Source organism: Monodon monoceros, unplaced genomic scaffold (assembly GCF_005190385.1).
Source record: "Monodon monoceros isolate NGI ecotype Baffin Bay Population unplaced genomic scaffold, NGI_Narwhal_1 Super_Scaffold_11, whole genome shotgun sequence".
NCBI classification, from domain to species: Eukaryota; Metazoa; Chordata; class Mammalia; order Artiodactyla; family Monodontidae; genus Monodon; species Monodon monoceros.
The window spans coordinates 117,863,092-117,887,877 of record NW_021703767.1 but is presented as its reverse complement, the minus strand read 5'-3'; positions in this window follow the sequence as shown (position 1 = coordinate 117,887,877).

Below are 24,786 nucleotides of genomic sequence, written 5' to 3'. Positions count from 1 at the left end.
TAACAGACATGAAATTTCGATAGAAGACAAAATAACTTCATCTTTACTTACACATACATGGAAAAGTGATCACATTTTTCTGCTTCAGTGATGGGTAGAATCATCTGATCAAATCAGTTTAAAGATTCACCTAAGAGCGCTTGTTAAAGGTATTTATTTGGACATCATGATTTTGTTTTATTGATTACATTGCTTGTAAATATGTCATTTATATGACCTTAAGAATAAAAAAATAATAAATAATTACTTAAGAAATTTGGTATATGTTTTCATTTTTTCCCCGATTCTAAAGAGAATATTTTTGGGGAAAAGCCATTTCTACTCTAGTGACTTTTGAATAGGTGTCGGTGAAATTGATTAGCAGTGGGGAATTTCCCAAGAGTTAATAGCCAGAGCAGAACATCTCCTCTCCGTCTTGTATTCTCTTTCAAATAATGATGTCACCATTCTCACAGCCTAGTGGGTTCAGAAACTTGGATGTTACCATAGTGACTTTCCCCACTCCTTCATCTGTCCGCCCAGTCAGGAACTGCATCCTGTCATCCTGTTACCCCTGTAAAGTCTCTCTATAATTTTTTAATCTAAAGTATTACAGTAGAATCCTAAGCCACTGATGTCTCCAGTAGCCTCCATCTTCTAATCCAGCCTTATTTTTAAGGCACAGGTCACCCTTGCTGGTTTATATGTACTTAAAAGCATTGCCGCTACAAGATGGTCTCTACCTCATAAAGGTACAAACACTATTTAAACTTTATTCGAATTGTTTTAAATATTTTCCCAATCTAGCTTCCTTTACATAGTTTTCTTTATTCTTCTGTGCATCCAATGTTGCATTCACATTTGGACTATATGTTTCCTAAACAGATCATCTATTTTAAAACTGCCTGATTTTGTTTATTCTCTTCTTTCAGCTTACAATTCCCTTCTATCCTATCTCAACCTTTCAAAACTCTAGTTATTTTCCACTGAATTATTTCAAGTGCCACATGGACAGGGACACCCCCAACACATACACACACAGTTAATATCAATCTTTATTTTTACTGCTCTCATAGTTGAGAATTGTGGTATCGTGGAAAGAGAAATACATTTTGAGATAGATACTTTTCAGTTTTAACCCTGGGATTTTCTACTTATTAGCTATAAACATAGCTGATCCTAAATGAATATTTGCCGAGTGCTTATATGATTGATGATAAATAAAACTGAACCACTTAATTATGAAGACCTGCATAAATGTAACAAAAGATTAGTACCTTAATTTATAAAGAATAATAACAAATATAAAATAAAAACTTTAGGAAACCCAAAAGAAAAATGAAGAGATCATACACAAAAGAAAAACTGCCCATAAGAAAAATTAATTTTAGCGGTGAAAGCAACATTTGAATCAATGATACAGCATATTTTATCTACTACATCAACTGCTGGGACTATTGTATTTAAAGCTGAGGTTGGCAAGGCTGAGAGCAGCGAGCAGTCTCACACACTGCTAGCAGGTTACGTAAATTGGTACAACCTCTTTGGAAATTTATTTGGGAAGGTGGATAGAGTCTAATAAGGAACATTTTCTTTGTTGCAGTAGTCGCACTTCAAAATTCAGTCTTTGGAATCTCCATAAGTATTGTCAGGTATTTACACAAAACGTGTTCAATGTAGTTCTCAATTAAATGAAACTTTAATAATGATTATCTCCTGGTGTTAGAATTATAGATAAATTTGAAATCTTCAAACTTTTAATGCATTTTCTATAATTGATTAGATTTTACATTCAAAAAATAAATATAAATTAAAAGATGATGGAGGGATTTCTGCATCCCTTATTTTTACTTAAAGGAACAATAAAATAATACAATGACGAAAATATAGAAAAAAAGAGTAAGAGAGGCCAAACCCATAATCAGCACAATGAAGTCCATTTAACATGGGAAATAGGGAAAATAATTACTAATTCAACATAAAATTTTTACTTTAAAAGACTTTCCCCAGAAGTACATATATTCAGTTACTTTGTATGAAAGTTAAGGTTATACTTTGTATGTACAATGAATTTGTATATGGTACACATGATACAAGGTTTTTCTTTATTAGGTCTGAATATGTCTAAAATATTCCAATAATGTTTAGTTGGCAATTAAATTATATTTCTAGTATTTCCATTTTCTTTAGACACAGGCTTTTTGCAGTCACATGTGCTGTATCAGAGCATGATTTAAATAAAAATAGCACAATACTGAATAGTATATTCCATTTCTACCTGGTTATAAGTCCCAGGGAATATCTTTTGCTAACATTATTGTTTTAGTAAATGAATCTGGATATAAAATTTCCTTTCCAGTGATGTAATTTCAATGGACATTTTAATAGAATTAATGCCCTTCACATTAGCAAATCAGGCTGCTTAAATAGTTGCTGAATACTGAATGTAGGTCTTCCTGAATAACAGGATTTGTAAAGACATACAGCTCTATAAATGCACCTTGTATTTTATCAAAATTGCTTGCTCTCTCCTTTTCTACAAAATATATTTAGATATCATCATGCTTCTCAATGGAGTTGAAACAATACATAGAGCCCCAAAATAGTGTTGATTTCCATGATGACAGGAAAGATTGAGTGAAAATGTTAGGAATATTCATAAAACATTTAATACCTCACATTTATGGAAGCAGAAGTCCATTTACTATAATGGCCATCTGTAAAAGTAGGTTCAGTTCAGAATACATGTTTGGCTAGGTCTACAATTAGTGGTTTTGGTAATGATTAATTTATATGTGGTTATTTTTTAAATGTTTTTTCAGAAGACACTGGAATCAAAGCTCACATATTAATTAGTTTCAAGAAAGCTCTGGAATGGTCCAGTCAATGCAGTGCATCTCTGACGATTAAAATATTCAGGTGCCACCATGTGCTATATGTTTCAGCAGAGCAGTAAAGCAGAGACATAAACAATTAAAAAAGAAAAAGAAAAGAAAAAAAAAAAGCAGGGTAGGATGCAGAAAGGAGCCATTCTCAGCCCTTTCAAAGAGTAGAATCTTTTATTTTGGGTTCCAAAGGATATATCCTCACTGTGATCCAGATAAAATCATCCCCTTTTGAAGAGTCTGCAGGGAATGAAATTATCTGCTCAATATTGTTGGCCTCCTTTCCATTATCTAGGTTTCAGAGTGAGGAATAGCACATACTTCTGTAGAGACAATACAGTAAAACACTAGTAAGATAAATTAGGAATACTCAATTTCAACAGTGTCTGGAATGTAGTAGAAATTAATAAAATACATATTAAAGGATAAAGAAAATTGTTACTACAAACTTTTCTTATCCAGTAAAATAAAATTTGTCTTTGATTCTTAAATACTGGCAAGCCAATTCAAATTCAGGCTATTCTTCTCTTTTCTTATTATATCATAAAGTTTCTAAAAGAGATCTATACCTTTGATCTAATAATATAACCATACTCATGGTTTTAGGTGACAACTCTCGTTAAATTTGCTCTAGAAGCTTCATTAATTTATTGTATCATTTAAATAGACATTCCCAGAAATTCAGTACAGAGATAGTTGCAAACTGGTTTCTGAAGTATTGACAGATAAATTATCTCAATTTTAATATTTTAATCTCCCTAATCTATCCACACGTATGGACTGAAATGGACATTTTATACCAGACATTTAAACAAATAAATGAGGCCTGTGCACTGGATTAGTAAACAAAGAAGAAAGATGCCCCAATACCTGTCCCTCCTATGTTCCTACCCCTAAACCCAGTGCAGGATAATGTGTGGTGATGCTGGCATGCACCTGTGTGCATTGACTGGGAATGCAAATTTAGACGATTCATTGACCACAATGGTAAGAATAGAGTTGTGTGTTGTGGGTTATTATTACTTATTCATTCAGAAATATTTACCTAATGCTTACCATGAGTCAGGCTTCATTCAAGGAGGAAGTATATACCAGTTGAAATGTTTTCTCTCTATAACAGGAAATCAGTCCTTTTAGGGGAGCTGCAGCCTCCCCTTTTCATCTGTTATCCATCAGAAATGGGCCTTTCTCATATTCTTTTCCTTCCAGGCTGTTTTGTCACCAACAAAGGCTTAATTTGTTCTAAAATTCTTTCAAAGGAGAGTGTGACTTTGACATTCTTGTCCCATCTTATTTGGGAGAACAGGTTTTCTGACATTTGGGAATAAAATCATCTTTTAGGAAAAAATATGATCAGGAAAAAATTATCCCTGAATCATTTATTTTCATGAAGCATGTTAAATCTAAACATCCTCAATATTTAAATTTGAACATGTTCATTTTATCAGTTCTACAGCATACAGAAAGTAGTTACAGAAATGCTAATCCATACATTTGTAAGAATAAATTTAACAACTAAAATTCACTATTTGTTTACCATTCAATTTTTCTTCAGACTGAGGTGATTTATTCAACGGTGTGTTCAAATTTTACTTCTGTTAGTTCATCACTGGGAAAATAAATAAATACTCCGAGGTAAGCAGGGACCCAATTTCTTCTGTTGGAGAAAGGAGTGACAAACATGGAAAGTGTGAGGGCTGGAAAATACACTAATGCTTAGTCAAAATTGGAGATTAGCGCCACAGACAGGTCATTTAAATTCATCCACCCATCCATCCATTTATTAGTTTATTTATGTTTCTTTTTTGTTCTTAATGTTTTCAAGTCAGAGGCTTGTAAACTTTCTGATTCCTTAGAAATGACTTAGGATTAAATCCATTTATTTATCTAATATTTAACAAAAGTTTAATGATTACAGTATACTGTGTGGCAGGCTCTGCTCTAGGTGCTGAGATACAGCAAGGAACAAAATGAGCAAAGAACCCTGCCTTCGTTTATCTTATATTTTAGTGCTGGAAAGAGTCAATAAAAATAATTTTATTAAATTCATATCGTGATAAGTTCTAAGGAGAATAAAAATAGGACTGATGATGTGATGTGTCAAGAGGTGAAGAGATTTCAGGTGGGGTGACTACTAAAAGCTTCACTGAGAAGGTAACTTTTTAAAATTAATTTTTATTGGAGTGTAGTTAATTTACAATGTTGTGTTAGTTTCTGTTGTACATCAAAGTGAATCAGTTATACATATACACACATCCACTCTCTTTTAGATTCTTTTCCCATATAGGCCATTACAGAGTATTGAGTAGCATTCCCTGTGCTTTACAGTAGGTTCTTACCTATTTTATATATAGTAGTTTATATATGTAAATCCCTATTTCCCATTTTATCCCTCCTCCCTCTTTCCTCCTTGGTAATCATACATCTGTGACTTTATTTCTGTTTTGTAAAGAAGTTCATTTGTACCACTTTTTAGATTCCACATATAAGTGATATCATATGATATTTGTCTTATAATGTCATTTGCAGGGCATGGATGCACCTAGGATTGTCATACTGAGTGAAGTAAGTCAGACAGAGAACGTAACTTTTGAGAAAGACCTTAAGAATCTAATGATCATCTCTAATAAAGCATATACTTAAGTGCTGTAACACTGAATTTTCTCACCAATTCCTGCAAGAATCCAGAAAGATAGGACTAACTCCCTCTCACAGAAGAGGAAACTGAGACTTAAAGAGACTTGCGTATCCTCTTGTAAGACCTATAGCTAGGTTGCAAATATTCCATACTCCATAGCCCCTACTCTATCCCTCTTTGCAAGAAGCATTTGCTTTCTCTCTGTACTGTGCATTAAAGCGCTTGCCAAGCAAGGTAATAGACACGGCTATATTTCCAGTAGCTAGTACTGTCTTCTTAACTGCCTCTTTGGATGAAGTTTTAACAGCTTCTGAGCTTTCCAAGGCCACACAGCTGCATTATAATCATTTTCCTATCTCTAGAGGAAGTCTTGAAGCAGACATCCTTAAAGCTGCTGATATACTGCCTGTTTGGAAACAGTTGGATTGGATTATCTCAATGCAGTTTCAGGCAGAGCATTTGTCCTTCAATTCTTATTCACGTATGGTGAACTCTTTCAGAGATTCAACAGCTTTCCAGATATTGCCATAGAGACTTCATTATTCTTCCTTACAAGACAACTGTGACACATAGAGTTTCAAATATTTTTATGGATGTAGGCAAGCCTACAACATATACTCTAGGAACTTGGAAATTCTCCAAGCTTCCCCCAGTAATAACCTTAACTTACACTATGATTTAAATTTGTCATTAATTCCACATTTTCTCACCACATTATTTTAAAATAGTAATGGGTTATAAACCAACATAAATGATGCATCTTAGAAGTGATATAATGTTTATTCTGGGCACTCTGATAAGTTGTAAATTTGCCTTTATTTTTTTCTTATACATTTTTTCCTTCACAGTTTTTAAAATATGATTTTGTTATTTAAACGCTCTCATTAACTGTATTAACATAAGAACTATTTATGGCACAGGGAAATTTCATTTTTGGAATGCTCTATAGTGTCCCCCCTTCCACCAAATCCTAATAGTGTGGATATGTGTCTCCTTCCTGCTTCTCTCTCCAGACATGTGAAATCTAGTTTATAAAATAGTTCTTATCCTCTCAACAGCTAGAAATGCCATATGTAAACATCATAAACTATTCTTATACTCTTCTCTTCAGAACTGATGAGCAAAATACCCAGTTTCTATGCTCTTTTAGCATTAACATACTAGTAAAAGCATGAATTGATTTCCATTAAATGACAGGCTGTAATTTAAAAATAAACATTTTAAATGAATATTAATTTGTTATTACAACCACAGTTATCAATAGGCTAAATTTCTGGGGTTTCCTTTTAAAAAGAACAAAAAAAACAATTTTTATTAGCAAAACTTTAAATCTAATTTTCATGGATAGTATGATAGCAGCTAGATTTCTTTAGTTGTAGCATCAATGCATTTTCTTTATTTTTCTTCCTTAATATATTCATGGATTGTTTTTTCCTTTAACATTCACATTGTTTTAACCACTACTGCTTTGCTAGATTTCTTCTCATCACCCTCTCTCCACACACTAGAAAATGTATTATTCTTATCAAGAGAAGCCTGTATCTAAATCTGTCTGCACATTCTCAATATGAATGCTTTTATGACAAATTATTCAAATGGTTATATTCATAATTCTGCGTGTTATCATTTCAAAACTTGAAATGAAAATGAATGTGCCTGCTGGTATTCTTTTTAGTGACCCTCATTTCAAAGAAATACTATGAAAAATCTTCCATGTCTTTTCATTTTCCAAACATGTCATAAAATTTGCTTATCAAAGAGAATTAGAAATTGAAAGGTCCTGATTGTTCAGAGTTCTTATTAGTCATAGTCATTAGTCATTAATGTTGCTACACAGGATTTAGAGTTAGATAAGTTTTCTCTGATTTGAAAATGAACTACTAGACCATGCTGAGGTGTTAAGTGTGCTGAAGTATAAACTTCTATGAGTGTTTGCCTTTTGATAGGAGTTTTCTGAAAATCCAACGTCTAACCCAAACTAGTTCTTAACTGTCAAATGTGGCAAACTAATAGGAGTACTATTGTATGATGAAATGTTAATGTTTCTTTCTTTTTCTGTCTAAATCCAATTACTCTTTGGGCAGTTCAAATCCCTGTTGGCGTTTCTGTTTTCCCATTGGGCAGAATAAGTGAACAACAATCTAGTTCTAGATCATCTAGTGCAAGCACCTTCATTCGGCACATAAAATATTCCATAAATTGCACCTTCCCCAGAATTATCAGAAAACAATCTGGATCATATTAATGAACTACACTTACCAAATCAAACCAAATCAAAATGACAACTCACCAAACCAAAATGAGTAATTCCGAACTCTAATGCATGGTGTGTTTTGTTTACCTACACTATCTCCATCATTCTCCCATAGTATTCCAAGATCATTCCATACTGAACTATCATTCCTCATATTTCTGAATCATACTCTAATGATTGATCTCCTAAGATATTTTCTGGGAGTCTGATATAATGACCACATTCTCCATGTTCACCTGGCTGGTGCCTGTTCACACTTCAGAACTCAGCATTAAAGGGTATCACCTTAAAAAGTTTTTCTGCCTTCACAAGTTGTAGTCTTCCATGCTTATCTATGTATAGTATATACTCTGTTTTTAATATCACACTTTTAAAAGAATAGAATGTTTGTTTTTCCTGCAAAATGAAAAACTATGATAAAGTTTTAAAAATGCATCATTCTTCTTTATACACCTAGAAAGGAGCTTAGACCTTGACCTGAGTGGTCAGTGAGAGAAAGAGAAATATATTTGATTTTTGATTTAATGTTCTTTACACCATGTCTTGTATGTGTCCAAATGTCCCCAGCAAGCAGTCACAAACCTCATTCTAACCTTTGAACTTTTAACTTTCTGAATTCAATGCCCTGTTCTCTATTGCTTATGCTAAGAAGTCTGAGGTGATTTTCTGTAATTCTCTTCCATAAGGGATGTTAGAGAATGCTAATCAAGCAAGAGGAAGCAGTTGTGATGTATGTTCACAATAATAAATAACTCCCATTTGAGTCATGAGTTTTACTGATAGCAGTTATCTAATTTTCCTGTCATTTTTTTCAGATGAGGAACAGATGGTTTTTAGTGTCATGAAAATAAGAAATGATGGAATTTAGTATTAAAATTTTAATGAGTTTCATACAAAAGCCCCAGTAGTGTACTTTTGTGGAGTTTGTTTGTTTGTTGCAAGCTTCACAAAGCAAGTCAGCCCCTGCAACCACGTGATGCCTCTGGCAGAGTGGTAGAGATGTAATTAATTTCCTTTAAGATGTTTTGGACTTCACTATAAACATAAAGCTACTAAAATATTGCATATGCTTACCTGTGGGAAGAAATATTAAATGTTTTTCCCTTGCATGTGCAAATTTGCAAAATCACCTTCATTACATGATTCGGCAACATGGACTTTAATAAGTATACTTAGCCTCAGTGCTTGTGGAGTTTTTACAGAGGCATAATCTGTTTGACGGATGCTATGTACAAAGACCGTGGTTTACATTCCCTTAAATGGTTTTTCCTTCTAATCAGTAGTTAATTTTTGGCAAAGTATCTCCCCATATAATCTAGACCATTTATATATTTGAAAGATTCTTTAATCAGTTTCATTTTTGGCAAATCATTTCACCATATATTTCAGATTGTATATTTGAGAGACACTTCAAATTTTGGCTCACTTCATCTGTAAAGTCTTTAAACTGGGTTATAACGGGAAGACTACAAGTACAAAGAGCCATATAAAACATGACTTTCTACATATCAATATTTGAACAAAACCATTCAAAAAGATGCATACTTTACCTATAGAGCTGTACTTTCCATAGAATCAGATAATTACTGCTTATCTTGTCTGAATCCAACCAAATGCAGGCTACAGATACATCATTTGTTAAATATCTAGTCTTTTCCAGCCCATGAGAAAGCTTATTCCAGGGTTGATGTGCTGTGTGTAGAGTTAAATCACCTGCATGCATCATGCCAGCCTTAATTCAACCCTGTCCCTCACCTCTCCACACTACAGTTTATCCATCTGTAAAATTAGAACCATTGTACTCTCAAATTTTATTTGCTCTTTTAAAACATATATATTTAATGTATTGTAAATGAGGCAAGATAAAACATCTCTTTTAAATATGAGGTCAGGTAACAATAGAATCATTTGGCATGTCACTAGACTCTCACACATAACTGATTTAGTACAGGTAACGTGGTGTCAGAATGCCCTGTTTGAGTCCTGCAGATCTTGGCTCCTAGTATAAAAAAAAGAAGTTAACTGAAAATTGTAGGAGAAAATGTAATATTTCTTTACGCCTTTAATCTAAAATAGAATAAACCTTAGAAAATAAAAATTCCAAAATACCTTTGATTTCAAACTTACAAAATTCATATTAAAAATGTAATTAATCATTATGCTGAAATGTATATGTGTATGTGTAGTATTACTCTGTAATGCAGACTAACAAAAATGTATTTATATATGTTTACTGGTAATTTAAATAATAAATGATAATTTTGAATTATAAAATCATTTATCTTCTACTTTAGAAATATGCTGATTTTCTGAAATTTTCTTAGAAAAAATCTTGTCTAATCAGATTTTCTTTCATTTTAATATTTTTTAAGAGAGTGATGTTGATGAGTTGATACTGATAATGACAGTGAGGAAGATTATTAAGAATTGATGTTTGGGGCTTCCCGGGTGGCACAGTGGTTGGGAGTCCGCCTGCCAATGCAGGGGACACGGGTTCACGCCCCGGTCCGGGAGGATCCCACATGCCGTGGAGCGGCTGGGCCCATGCGCCACAACTACTAAGCTTGTGCTCTAGAGCCCACAAGCCACAACTACTAAGCCCGCATGCCTAGAGCCCGTTCTCCGCAGCGGGAGAGGCCACCGCAGTGAGAAGCCTGTGCACCACGACTAGAGAAAGCCCACGCGCAGCAACTGAGACCCAATGCAGCCATAAATAAAAATTAAAAAAAAAAAAAAAGAATTGATGTTTGTTAGAAATACATTAGATTTCAGGCAATATCCAAAATGTTCACGTGTTACCTCGCTTAATGCAAACAATAACTCCGTAAGACAGATGCTAATACTAACGCAATTTTAAAATCATGATACTCAAGTACTGAAGTTAAGCTTTTTGCCAAAGGTCAGCTTATAGGTTATAGTGGAGTTAGACTCTGTACCCTAGCTGCTGACTCTAAGGAGTTTCACCAAGGTCTCTGTTTTTTTAATTCAACAGTTATTATATAAATATTCACACAAAAATATTCCCAACATTGTTAGTTATCAGGAAAATACAAATCAAAACCACAATGAGATATGACTTCACACCCACTACAATGGCTATAATAAAATAAACAGACAATAACAAATCATTTGTAAAGATGTTGCAAAGTCAGAGTCCTGATACATTGCTGATGATAATGGATAATGGTAGTTTCTTTGGAAAACTGGCAGTTCCACAAAATGTTAATAGTTACCATATTACTGAGTTATCCTTCCCATAGATATATACTCAAGAGAAATGAAAAGATGCATCCACACAAAAACTGGTACACAAATATTCAGAGCAGCATTCTTCTTAATAGCCAAAAAGTAGAAACAACCTAACAGCCATCAATCAATGAAGGGATAAATAAAATGTGGTCTAGCCCTTCAATGGAATATGTATTACTCAATAATAAAAAGAGATGAAATACTGATACATGCTATAACATAGATGAAATTTTAAAACATGCTAACTGAAAATAGCCAGTCACAAAAGGCCACATTTTGTGTATATGATTCCATTGCATATGAAATATCCAGAATATGCACATTTATAGTGACAGAAAGTAGGTGACTGGTTGTTTAGAGCTTCAGGGAGGGAGGAATTGAGAGTGATTATTAATGGGTACAGTGTTCCTTTTGGGAGAGGATGTAAATGTTCTAAAATTAGGTTATAGCGATAGTTACACAACCCTGTGAATATACTTAAAAAGCACTGAGTCGTACAGTTTGAATGGGTGGATCTTATAATATGTAAATTATAACTCAATGAAAATTTTAAAGAGAAGTAAGTTGTGAAACACAGAACTTGAAAAGAGGAAGTGGATAGAAAAAAATATACTGTAAAAATTCCTAATTTTGTTTAATTTTTTTCTTTTTCAAATTTAAGAAAATATAACACTAAACACAAATATAAAAATTGAAATTTCATCTCTGAATACTTATTTCTTTGGAAGGAAAGTTAATGTCAAGATAATTACCAAACATGAATAGTTGTGAGCTTTTTCTCCCTAGCTGCTAAGTAGTAATGATCAATAAGTTTATTCTTTTGGGTGAAAATAGTCCTTCTCCAAGGATTCAGTTTTTTTAATTTTATAATGAAAATTGGCCCAACATTAATACAGAAGTAAATCACAGAATACTTTAACTTGATATTTATGTCTCATTGCATATAACCCTATAGTTACTACAAGGCACTTGTGTAAGTAAAAATTGCTAAGTACTATTTTAAGATACCAATATTTTAGCTAAAGATTATTGAACAACAGTCACTGTAGAAATCAGCCCCAAAATTTCATGTAAGACAATTTGAATTCATTTTTATATCAGCCTGTAAATTTAAGTGGTTGAAACACCTTAATATTATAAAATTAAAAATTAAAATCAGCAATGTAAGCAAATATGATATCCACAGTAAATATTTCCAAAAAGAAAATTATGCATTAAAATTTAAAAATAAACTTTTTGATAACCAGTCTCTTCTTAGCCTTCCTCTAGAAAAAGTCTGACATTTTGAATTTTCACAAATATTTTTGTGATGAAAAATGATTCAGTTTATCATATAAGATCAAAACTCTTGCAGACAAATTTTTTGGAATCCTGATCTATTTATTTTTCAGTTTAAAATATAAATTAAGGTAAACTAAAATAAGTTAACTTGAAAAGTCAAAATGTATCCACTTCTACCAAGTTTACCTAGAGTTAACTTGAGTTGCTGCTAAGGACAAAGACAATGAATGTAATAATGATTTTTGTTGCTCTTTTCCCACACCCTTTTAATTGCATAATAATGTACATATTAATGGAATCTTTTAAATTGCAGTGTAAATACATAAATAATATAATTTTTAGTTTCTAAGTCAATTCCTTTGTCTTTAGTTATTATTTTCAGTTAATTCTGAAGTGGTTCATGTTCTTTCTCTCTTTCTCCATTAAAGCTCTAAAACACGGTTTCTCTTAGGAGGAACTCACTGCCAGGTATAGCATGTGTATTTAGAATGATGCTAATACAAATGTCAGCATTATTCCAGGTATATTTAAGCCTTCAAATCAATTCTAAACCATTGGTTTTTATTTTTTTTAAGGAAATTACAGCATTTGAAAAATCTCATCCATTTTACAATCACTTATCACTTTTTTTTTGTCCCTTCTATTATCACCCCTCTGTAGTCTTGATTATATCTATTATACTTCCCTTCTAGGGGAAAGACAGCAAACTACTGAAAAGAGTACTTCCATTAAAAAACAGAGAAGCATTACATTAAAAACACAGTTATGAGAGAGAACAGCTGCATTTTCATTATTATTCTAATTTATTCTCCCTTTATTCACTCCAAGCCTAAGTGTCAAGCATGGACTGTTTTTTCCATATGTATGTTACAGCATGTTCATCATCTTGCTAACTTAGTCCTAGTTCAGAATTAAGTCAACCAGAAGAAAAAATCTGCCCTGAAGGATTGGTGTAATTTAAATGGCACAATTTGTTCTCATCTATGTATTTCTTAGGTTTTCATAATACTAGGGTATATCAGCAGTTTTTGAAATCGACATTATTAAGTCACTATTATAAAGGAAATATTAAGTAGAGCTATACAAGCATACCTGTTTTATTGTACTTGGGTTTATTGCACTTCACAGATACTGCATTTTTTACAAACTGAAGGTTTGTGGCCACGCTGTGTTGTCAGATGATAGCAGTTTTTAGTTAAGTACTTTTTAATTAAATTATGTACTTTTTAATTAAATTATGTACTTTTTTAGATATAATGCTGCACACTTAATAGACTACAGTATACTGTAAACATAACTTTTATATGCACCAGGACACCAAAAAATTTGTGTGACTCTATTATATTTTCTTTTTTGCGATGGTCTGGAACTGAGCCCATAATATCTCCCACATATTCCTGTAATCCTAGTGAAAAAGAAGAGAAGTTTATAATGACTTTATGAAGGAAAAACATATTGAACATAATTCTAGGAAATATGTTGAATTGAAAATAATTCTAGACAGTATGTTGAATTCAGTGCATAGTTTAAATCAGATAAACAAATATTTATCAGGAATTAATAGATGGCATTATGTGTTCTTAGAATTATGATGTATTTAATATAGTAAGGACATTTATGACTTTGAGATCTAAGAAGAATTCAAAATAGTAAAAATAATAAAATGGCAATGTTATTTATAATATAAGTGATTAGCATCTTTAATCCTTAAAAATGAAGTAATAATTTATTTGTCTGAAGCACTTTACCTATTATGATATTATTTACATGTTCATCTCATTTCTTTAAAAAAAATAATTATAGGAAAAGAGAAAGGGACTATTCAGAATTTGAAATCTATCATCTTCAGTTGTGTTCACAATACCCAGTGAACTGAAAGAAGCAGTTAACAGAAATAGAAAAGGCTTTTTATTTTTCTTAATTTAAAACTATATCCAATGGGGAGAGGGCATGGAAGAGGGATGGATTGAGAGTTTGGGATTAGTGGATGTAAACTATTATATATATATATATATATATATATATATATATATATATATAACTGAATCACTTTGCTGTACACCAGAAAGAGTAACACAGCATTGTAAATCAACTATGCTTCAATAAAGTAAATTAAAAAAAATTTTTTAAATCTATTTTAGACCCCCCCCCAAAAAAAAAAACTACATCTATTTAATTCACATCTTCCAATCTCAAAGTGGTCAACTCTTCTATACTTCTTATATAAACTCTCCTTGATATCCTGTAGCTTCAATTTAACTTTCTGATGTGAAACCCATTTCTGTTCTGTCAGGTCTAAAATTAGGAGGGCAGGACTTACAGGAAGCAAGTCAGTGTTCAGATTTCTTCCTGTTGCCAAATCAAAGTTCTCCCACAAACCTGCCATGATATTTACCACAACTGTTTGTGGTAGTCATTACTGAATTTCACTAAATATTTGTTCTCCTCTCTCAGTGCATTGCTACACCTCTTGATTCTCTTGTGACTGAGTTGGACCTTGAATAGGTGCATTAATTGCTGATATGCTTTGTATGTAGGGTCCTCTTCTTTTGTTTTCTTGCAACTAACACAGTTAGAGATGGTGTCTGCTCTCAGCCTTGGTCTTAGAGTGAAGACAAGTGTAGCAGAGAACTTACCCAATCAACGATGGATGTAGAATGGGTGAAACATAAATCTTCTTTCTTTTCCCTTTTTTGGTTATGAACTAATAAAATTTGAGGTTTTTTGCAATTTCAGCAAACCTATGTTACAGAAACTAATGAACAACTATTAGGGTCATATTTTGGATTATTGTTTCAAGAGTTTTCCAGCTAAACCAACTCAAAATCACACTGGGAAAAATTAATTAAATTTACTAGTTTTGAACTAGCAGCAAGAATGAAATCACAAACTTTTACAAACTCAGTAGGAACTATAAAAGTTATTCTAGCCAAATTATGCATTTAAAGCCTTAATGGCCTTTAAACATAAACGTAAACATTATCCAGACTAATCTTATTTCACTCACAGATCAGAAATCTTATTTTCACTGATGCCACTTCTTCCAATGTAGACAGCTTTCACTGGTATAAAAGGAATTTCCTTAAATAAATCCAAATCTTTCTAGAAGCTTCTATTCTCTTTTTCCTGTTATATTTCTTTTACCTATAAAGAACAAGTGCAACCCTACTTGGTTATATAAAACTCTCCAGATGTCAAGTATTTGAAGAGAACCAAATAACTTTAAATGCCTTTTTTGTAACTCTGTGCTGAATCCATTCCATTTTCTCTACCCGTTTTCAAATGCATGCTAAGTGTAATACAGCAGCAAAGTCCTATTTCTTCTTGAATTCTTGAAAGCATTTTTTCACGAATATAGCCTAATTTGCATATATTATTTTGGTAACTACTTAAAAAATAAGCCATCTTAAATTGCTAACTTTAACTGTGCTTGTCTTCTAATATCCCTAATTCTTTTATTAAAAAAAAAAGTTATCCAATTTAAGCCATACCTCCCTGACTCCTTATCCTTAGGAAATTTGTGTTTGATTCTAAGGTACATATCCAAATTAAATATTATATTTTTAAATTTGATCTGCAATTCCATATTCTTATTGAAGTATTGGACCATGATTCTGTCAGAGATTCTGTAAGCAATATGTTACCACTCCAAGCATTACCTGTTTTTCAAATTTGTTAAGCATGCATTCTGAACTTACATTAATGTCTGATAAAAATGTAGAACAGAACAGATCAGGACCTTTGACAAATGCCTTCCAGGGTGATCCCAATTGATTTATGAAGATTCATTAATCCTGAACGTTATTATTTATCCACATAAATATTCTGGTCTTCACCGTATTTTGTGGCATTTGGTTCCCTAAATCCCAAAAGGAATTTTGTCACAAAAGATTTCAAAGGAATAGAAATAGACTTAGTGAATTTGCCCGGGTAAATTGAGGATTAAAAAAACAAGTGTCCTGCATAGGGGCTTGTTTAAGGTGGTCAGAACAGCACTGGTGGTATCTGAGACATAGGAGATGTTAAGAATCATTTCTTGCTTGTGTATACAAATTAACTGGTGAAAAGTCAGAAAAAAGTGAGATGTATAAAAGGAGATAAAGGAGCAAAAGAATGTGTGGAAAGCACCCAAAACCAGCAACAGGGAGTCAGCAAAATTACTTCGCAGATAAGAGGTGCCAGTTCATATTGTTTAATGAATGGATGGATGAATGAAGCAAATGTTCTTTGATTCTTTTATAAAAAGACTAGAAAGTTTTCTTCAGTGGAAATTTTTAGTCATCCAGGTAAGGTATAAGGTAGCTCTTTGGATATACAGGTCTCAGTACCACCTGAAAATTTTATACCTGAAAATTAAGGTAAAATATTATCAGCTTTGCATTGTCTCCCTATTGGAAAATGAACATTTTTGTAACATTCTTTATTGGCTTGTACCTGACTATTTTAAGATTATTCTGTTCTACCTGTCTGAAGAAATTGTTATACTTAAAAATTTTTTGAAGTATTCTACTAATAATATTTACTGAAAGATCAGTGTAAATGTGGATCAGATTTCTGAAGAAGTACCAACTCATCCAATCCAAAATAGTCAAAAAAATTATAATAAAAATCCTCCATAATTCTATTGCAAAATTAACACATTTGAATTCCACACTCTACTCCCCCATAACAATATAGATTTTATTTTCTTTCATTCCATAGTGACTTTATGACCTTGTCCTTTACAAATGTTTTATTTTTTTATCACAACATTTGTAACAAAATGAAATTGTTATACCAGGAAAAAAAAAGTTATCAACATAAATCCTGAGGGACTTGTACCCATGGATGTACTTTGAAATAAGGATAAAAAAATAATGCAAAATCATAAGCTATTCAAGCCAGTTAAAGTCACTATTTATTTTTAAGGAAGCTTACATTTAAAATATATTAGTTTTCTTTCCTTGTCACTTTGTCATTGACTAAGTATAATATCAGGATGGACACAATGGAGGTAAATGGAAATTTCAAGGGAAAAATTGCCTTTCTTGAAGAGTATGCTTCCCTCATAAATGGTTCCCTCAATTTATGAAACTAAAAAGGTTTATTATTTTCTTGGAAAGTTCTTATTATGGTGAAAATTGCTGAAGTCATAATGTTTGCCATAAAAGCCTTTTCATCTGAGATGCTAAATGGAATATTGAAGAAAAAGCCTTGTGGAAAAATCCTAGAGGAGTCATGTAACATTTACCATCTGCTCATTCTTTGTGATCTGAGGCCATGCAATTTTCTGCAGAAAGAAGAAATGGAAACTTAATACATCTTATATACCTAACAGAGCTGCTCTCTAAATGAACCTAAGATATATAGCTGAGTGTATTTAAATTTTAAAATTGACTGAGTGAGACTTGTAGCTGAAAATTCATTCTGTTCTTGATTTACCAATTTTTCACCTTATGCCTTGCAGCAAATTGTAAATATTTAATTTTAAATTCAACTCAGCTTATTGGTGGAGGATGGGGGTGGGAGAGAAGGGCATTAAAAGTGAGAGAGACAATGACATTTTATGGCCAGTAGATTTAATATAAGTAGGACTCTCAACATTATAGGGGAAAAAAAAGGGCTATCAACAATACTCATTTAAGAAAGACTTTTCATATTAATAAGGAAGTGAATTATGACTGAAGTGTAAAGTCTAATAGGTGAAACAGGAAAAATGACTTGCTTTTGTTTAAATACATTCTAAAATTGGTTTTCTCCCTGTATGAACCTTCACATATATTCAAATTAAGGTCCCTGACTGTACATGAAAGACACGCAGGTCAGTACAGGTCTTTACTCCTCTGTTGCATCCTCTTCTGAGTCATTATGCCTGACACTAGAAGATATGTTACTTAGCCAGTTCCACAAACCAGAGACCATCTTAGCGGAAGGTGAAACCTGATGCAATCATTTATTTCTATCAATATTTGATAATGGACTAATGAAAATGAGAATTTCTGCTTATTAGAATTCCTGTGTCTTCCAAAGCCAATGATTCCATACTGAACAAAACAAATTGAAAGCCTTTGTTCCAAAAAAAAAAAGAGAGAGAGAGAAAGGAAGGAAAGAAAGCAGAAAAAAAGAGAGAGCATCCATTGTTTAAAATTAGTGAGAATCAACATCAACAGTAAAACTTGTAGAGAGAACTACTGAAGTGATTGAGAGAAGTTTCAGCTTTTAAGATATCAACCTTTAAACTGTAAATTTTGTCTTCTTGGAAAAGAATACCTGCCTTCAAATCATTTTCTTTGTATAAGGAATATGTAATTCGATCCACTTTACTTTTTCCCATACGTAAAGAACCTATCTTTCTGATTGACTCTGGAACACACTTAGAATTTTGAGAAAATAGTCTTTTTCAAGTCCAGAAGATTTATGGAGCTTCTGCTGACACAAAGCATCCCACTGGGAAATGGAGTGAACTATAAGAATGGAGGTGACTAGGAATAAATAGAAGAGAAAAGTTGAAACTAAATCATGCTACTTGAAGGCATGTGCCTTTAGGAGGCAAACCATATGAGAAGAGCACGTATTAATTCCAGATAAATTTCCACAGTGGCAGCTGTAAAAAGCAGTGAATTAGCTGCCAAATCTTTTATTGTTTCTCAAGCAATTTTATTTCTAGTATGTCAGAAACTAATTTTGTGGAGAGAATCATCTCTATTTTCAATGATTTTGACCAGTAAAACAAGCAATAAACCTGTGAAACTGAGGCATCATTTCACCTATCCAGAAACCTCTTATGTACTTATTAGAGCCAAGATGTTTGTGTGATTTTAATTCTCAGTCAGAGGACCTAAAACTTACCCTCTGCAATCTCCTGAGATAGAAGGGGTAGCATTTTCCTTCTAATAGAAGTCCCTTCCCTTCAAAGGGTCAGCTACTGACAGAGTCCAGGGCAACTGCAATGCTGATGGGTCATTTATAACATTGACCATCAGAACATAAAGTCCCATATCTTTCCCATGGGTAGCATAATTCTAATTAGTCTTCTCCTATGGGATCTATGGTTTACTTTGTTGTCTAGTGTATGTCAGGGGTAGGCACCATTTCTATTTCTGTACCTGCACCTCATTGTAATAGAGGCAGAGAGAGAGCTAGATAGGGTTGGGATTATTAATCACAAAGTTTCTGAAGTGCTACAGTTGCCAGCATGGCCACGACCTGTTTTTCATAATGCTCTAACTAATCATGTAATGACGTTGTATATGAAATCCACTGAGTATATCAAGTATATGTCAGCAGAGGCAGGACAGGAAACACCGGGTCATTTTCAAAAAGACTAATGCCTGAGTGAGAGTTTACACTGTGTTTGATGCTGAGAGTCATGAGTGTAGCAGGTTGGGAGAAGAGTTGAACTTTGCTCAGGATCTAAGTTGGGAGGAGGAACCAAATGAGTGCCTTACAAAAATGACAGTTTGAGTTTACTTTGAGGATGTTAACAAGGGATATACCTATCAACTCAGAAACAAAAGTTCAAATCTGGTCTCTGTCTGGCTCAGAGAGGGTCATAAGTTAGAGGCTTGAAACATGCAGATGAGAAAGAATGAAACTAACTCTTAGGAATGTTGTAAAACTGTCTAGATTCCCATGAAAGAATAAGGGTATATCTAGTTCAAAGTGTGCTGCTTCAAACGCTGATATTGCACAAATGGTTATTCCAGCAATACTTGGAAGGTTAATATCATTTGAAAAGATATTAGCCACAAGGAATGTTGAGAGTTAAATGTGTAATTATTTCAGTGATCCACATCTTGCTAATACCCCAGATAGGTTTTGCATAAGGTGACTGCTGTTGCAGTATTAAGTTTCCCATTCCAAATCTTGCTCTAGCTATTTCAAGTACTTAAGGATGGATGAGAAATAAATGTACATGAAAATGGCCCCTTACAAGAATCCCTTAATGGAGAAAATCAGACTTTTTATGATAAAAGTTATCTAAAAATACATCAAATATATATCAAATATATATATCAATTAAAAATACATCAAGTATATATTAATTAAAAATTATTTTATATGACTAACCTCTAGTAGTAGAGTTTAACAAGAGCTATTTCTATTATTATAAAAATAATACATAGTCATTATAAAAATAGAAAGTAAAAATTATAAAGGAGTGGAAAATAAAAAATAATTCTTCCACCAGAGGAAACCACTAGGTATACATTAGCATATTTTATTGTAGTAGTTTCCTTGTGTGTTTTGTAGTTTTAAAGAGAAACACTGTGATGGTTACATAATGGGATATACAACAAATGGAATGAGATCTATATATGGCAATATGGATAATTCTCAGGAACATGTTCTTGACATTAAAAAACAAAACAAGTTGCAGAACATCACATATTATAGTATGATATCATTATGATTCCATTTATATAGATTTTTAAAAACCTATAAGAATAATATATAACATATTTACATATGCATGTTCATGGTATACATACATATATAGTGTGTGCATATAAAATAATATAATACAATATAAATTACTAGATCTTTTATAATTTCTTTATAAATTGATTTTACACAGATTGATTGCTTATCTTTTTTACTATATATCTTTTAAAAGACTACTGATCATTCATTTGCATTTTAGTTTTTGGTATCTAGCACTTGCATGTCTCTGAACTTTCTTGCCAACTAAGAATAGCATATGTTGGGAAAAATGAGGTGAAAGCAGAATTCTATTGAGGAGTCCTAAAGTAAATTCACAGAGTCAATATAATTTTCAAAATCATATTGACTTTTTAATATGATTTTCAAATCATATTAAAAAGTCAATATGATTTTCACTCTCCTTTGCCTAGTACTACCAAACCACTGTTAAATCCCAACACCTCAGTGTTAGTTTAACTATTCAAAAATAACAATAATATATAGATTTACTTGTTGACTGTACCACAGAGAAGAAGATAGAAATAAAAGATGGGATGGTTTGAGGTGTAAGGCTGTATTCTCAAATGAAATTAGACGCTTGTTAGGGAATGTTCTTTTTCTTATCCTTTTAATTCCCTTCATTTGAATATTATTTCTTTTTTGTGCTTCCTTTTAAAAAATTTTCTTCTTTCAGCTTTTATTTTCCTCCTTTTACCCTTTACTATCTTTTTTAGATGTCCAAGAGTTTGGAGGAACAAAAAAAGTTAAGAATGATCTGGGGCAGTGGGATGAAAAACTGAAGTATACCCTTTTAACTTGAAGCTTGAAAATAGCTGTAAATGTTAAATAAAGTATTAAATAATAGAAACAAAAGAAAAGAATAAATCTAAGACCAATAACTTTGTTAGAAATAAATCACAGATATGATAAATGGGACTGAAAAATTCAAGGAAATTGTCAGAAAATTATACCTTTTGTGTGTGTGAATGATTACTAGGATCATTGTGTATATTCACTGGTTCTTTCAAAAAGAAATGAAAGCCATTTGAAAGGTATAGGGACTTATCTTCTAATACAAAGAACTACTCAGGTCTTTCCATGTGAAATGATGACATTCACCCATTTGCTCTGCTCTTTTATTTTTTTCAAAGCACCTGGAAGAAAAAAATTAAACTTAAAGAAAAAAAGGCTTTGTGTAGACTTGTCAGGTGTACCTTTATCGAAGGAGGCAGCTTTGCACGTTGCTATTAAAAAGAGTTTGTCAAATGTTAGGAAAACAGTTGAATCCTGAAACAAAGGGAAAGTTTTTTTTTTTCTGTTTGTTTTTTTTTGCTTGTTTGTTTGTTTGGTTTTCTACATGAATCATCCTGATTAGTATAATATTCAAGCAAAATATAATAATGCTAAGTTTCTTAATTTAGTTGAAAAACTGAAATATTTCCAACCAGGTTACCTGCCTGTTTGTTCTCTTTCAAAAATTAGTCCTCAAATTTAGTAGTGAATCAAAATTAGACAAGCAGTTCATAAGCACTTTTTGTGTGCCTATAATACTCTGACTGTTGGGTTCCATGACACACACACAAAGTTCTTTGGAAGGGAAACTAAAAGCAAAATATGAATGCCTTTCCAAATGTGTCTACATTGTATGTGCTCTCTGATGAACTATATTTAATGTTAGCAAGTTACAAAATTTTAGAACTCGTTGTATACTGTCGACTGAAAAAATGCACAATCTAAAATTTTGAGGTAAGTTTTATTTGGGGACCTTACTGAGAACTGTAGCCTGGGAGAGAGCCTCTCAGATAGCTCAGAGGAACTGCTCTAAAGACCAAAGATGTAAAGGAGTAGTCAGGATATGTGGGAGTTTTCGCTGAAAAAGGAAAAACAAAAACATGTAATCAAACATCAAAAGATTACTGCTAATCACAAACACCAGACATCTTAAGTTAATGATTTTAGTGCTTTTCTATATATGGGAAGATGCAAGATTCTGGACTCATTGAAATTATTCCTTAGAGATGCACCTTAACTATTCTGGGCCAGTATCTACAGCATAGACTGCTTCCTGTTTTTCTTCAAACTGAATTCCCCTCAGGGGGCACCATGGCAGGGGCTGGGCTGGGGGAAGGTGGGCAGACAGCTGCAGTGGCTGATAACTTGACGGCAGGCAACATTCCCTTTCCACAGTACGTAGCAACAAGTCTAGTACATCTGGAACAATGCTTGTGGAAAGAAAACTCTTCAATTTCCATCATAACTAAACTAGCACATTGTTTTGTTATTGCAATTTTTCCTAAAGCAAACATCTGAGAAAAATAAATTTTACTAAAAGGCAAGGCATTTAAAACACAGGGAGTATCAAAGAGTTGATTTTCTCATTACATTTCCAATCCAACTCAGCAAGTTTACCCTAGGTTTCTATTAAAGACGTATGGTTTTAAGAATATACTTCTTTATATCTGAACAATAATAAACATTGTTTAATAATCAATAATAATCAAACATTTTTGTGCACAAACCTACTGCTTTCTAGAGGCTTAGACTACTATGTCTTATATAAAAACTATGGTTTTTTTTCCCAGATACATAACTAGACTATATTTCCCATTGGATATATCATATGTTTGTGCTATAACTAAATAAACAATATTAGAAGTGATGGGAGGCATGGCCCACATAAATCCTCCATGGGTAATCTTCCATACTCTCTGTTTCTGCTGGTTGATTAGAGAGGATCCACAAGCACCCAAATGGTTGAACTTGAAGTTCTGAATGACCACACAGAATATTCCTCAACCAGAAACACTTACATTGGACTGTAGTGTGAACTAGAAATAAATATATGTTGTAAATACAATAAATGTTGTATTTAGCTACTGAGAATTCAGGTTTTATCTATTATATTAACTAGTGTTACTTACCTTACCTCCTCATATGCCTTTTTGATCACTGGGCAACATCATTTATCTCAAACACTCTCATCAAAATTTGGGCAGTGTCTTTTTTTTCTCTCTAAATTCTGTTTATTCTACAGTTTTGGTTTAATATCTTTATTTCTATCCAAGATGTCTACTGCACCATATTTGTTCAAGTCATCTTCATACATGTTATTTTTTAGATTATCAAGCAACTTCTACGTTAGCTCTAGTTAAGCCCTTTTATCTCTGCTCCAATATTCCCACCCATCCACTCTTTACTCTGAAGTAAGAGTAATCTTCCTATTACAAAAAACATCTCAAATAACTCCCTTGCTTAAATATATCAAAGGTTCTTAGTTTCCTTGAATATAAATGCCTTATGCCTAAGCATGTAATATAAAGCCTTTTGCTATCTGGATCCTGATTACTTTTCCCATCTCAATTTTTGCCTTCTTAAAAACTAGTTCCTAAACAGAATATATTACCCACTCTTTAGCTTGCATATGTCCAGAGTAGCCTTAGGATGCAGTCAAGTTACTTCCTTGAGTTTTCAGACTCCTCATAAATTTAGGCTAAATAGCCTTTGGAAGAACCCCATCGAATGGGGTGCTTACCATTGTCTTAGCCTCGTAGCTTGCTTTAATCTCCCATTAATCTATAAACTTCAGGGACTACATTTTCCATTATCATATCTCTAATACTTAGCATAATACTTGGGATAAAACTGATATATAGTGATTTTTTAAAGAGTAAATTTAATTAAGACAGAATGTACTAAAGTATACAAGCATAATTGATTGAACAGCTAAATATAACTCAAAATGTAGTGAATTAGACACTAGAATCTGTTCATAGTAGTAATATGATGAGAAGAATTCTAAGCAAACTTGGGTTCCAATCTTGACTCTAGTACTTTTCAGGAATGTTACAATATTCTAAGCTACAGTTTCTTAGCAAAGCAGAGCTAATAATACCAAAATTATTCCCTGTTCCTAGAATGAGTATTAAATATGTAAATATGTGTGACAGATAATTAATTGAAGGTAAATATCAACACTGCTTATGTGTACGCAATAACTAAAACTTATGAGATTTGAATATAGGCAAATAAATGAAGTATAGAAATGTACCTACACACACACACACACACACACACACACACACACACACACACACACA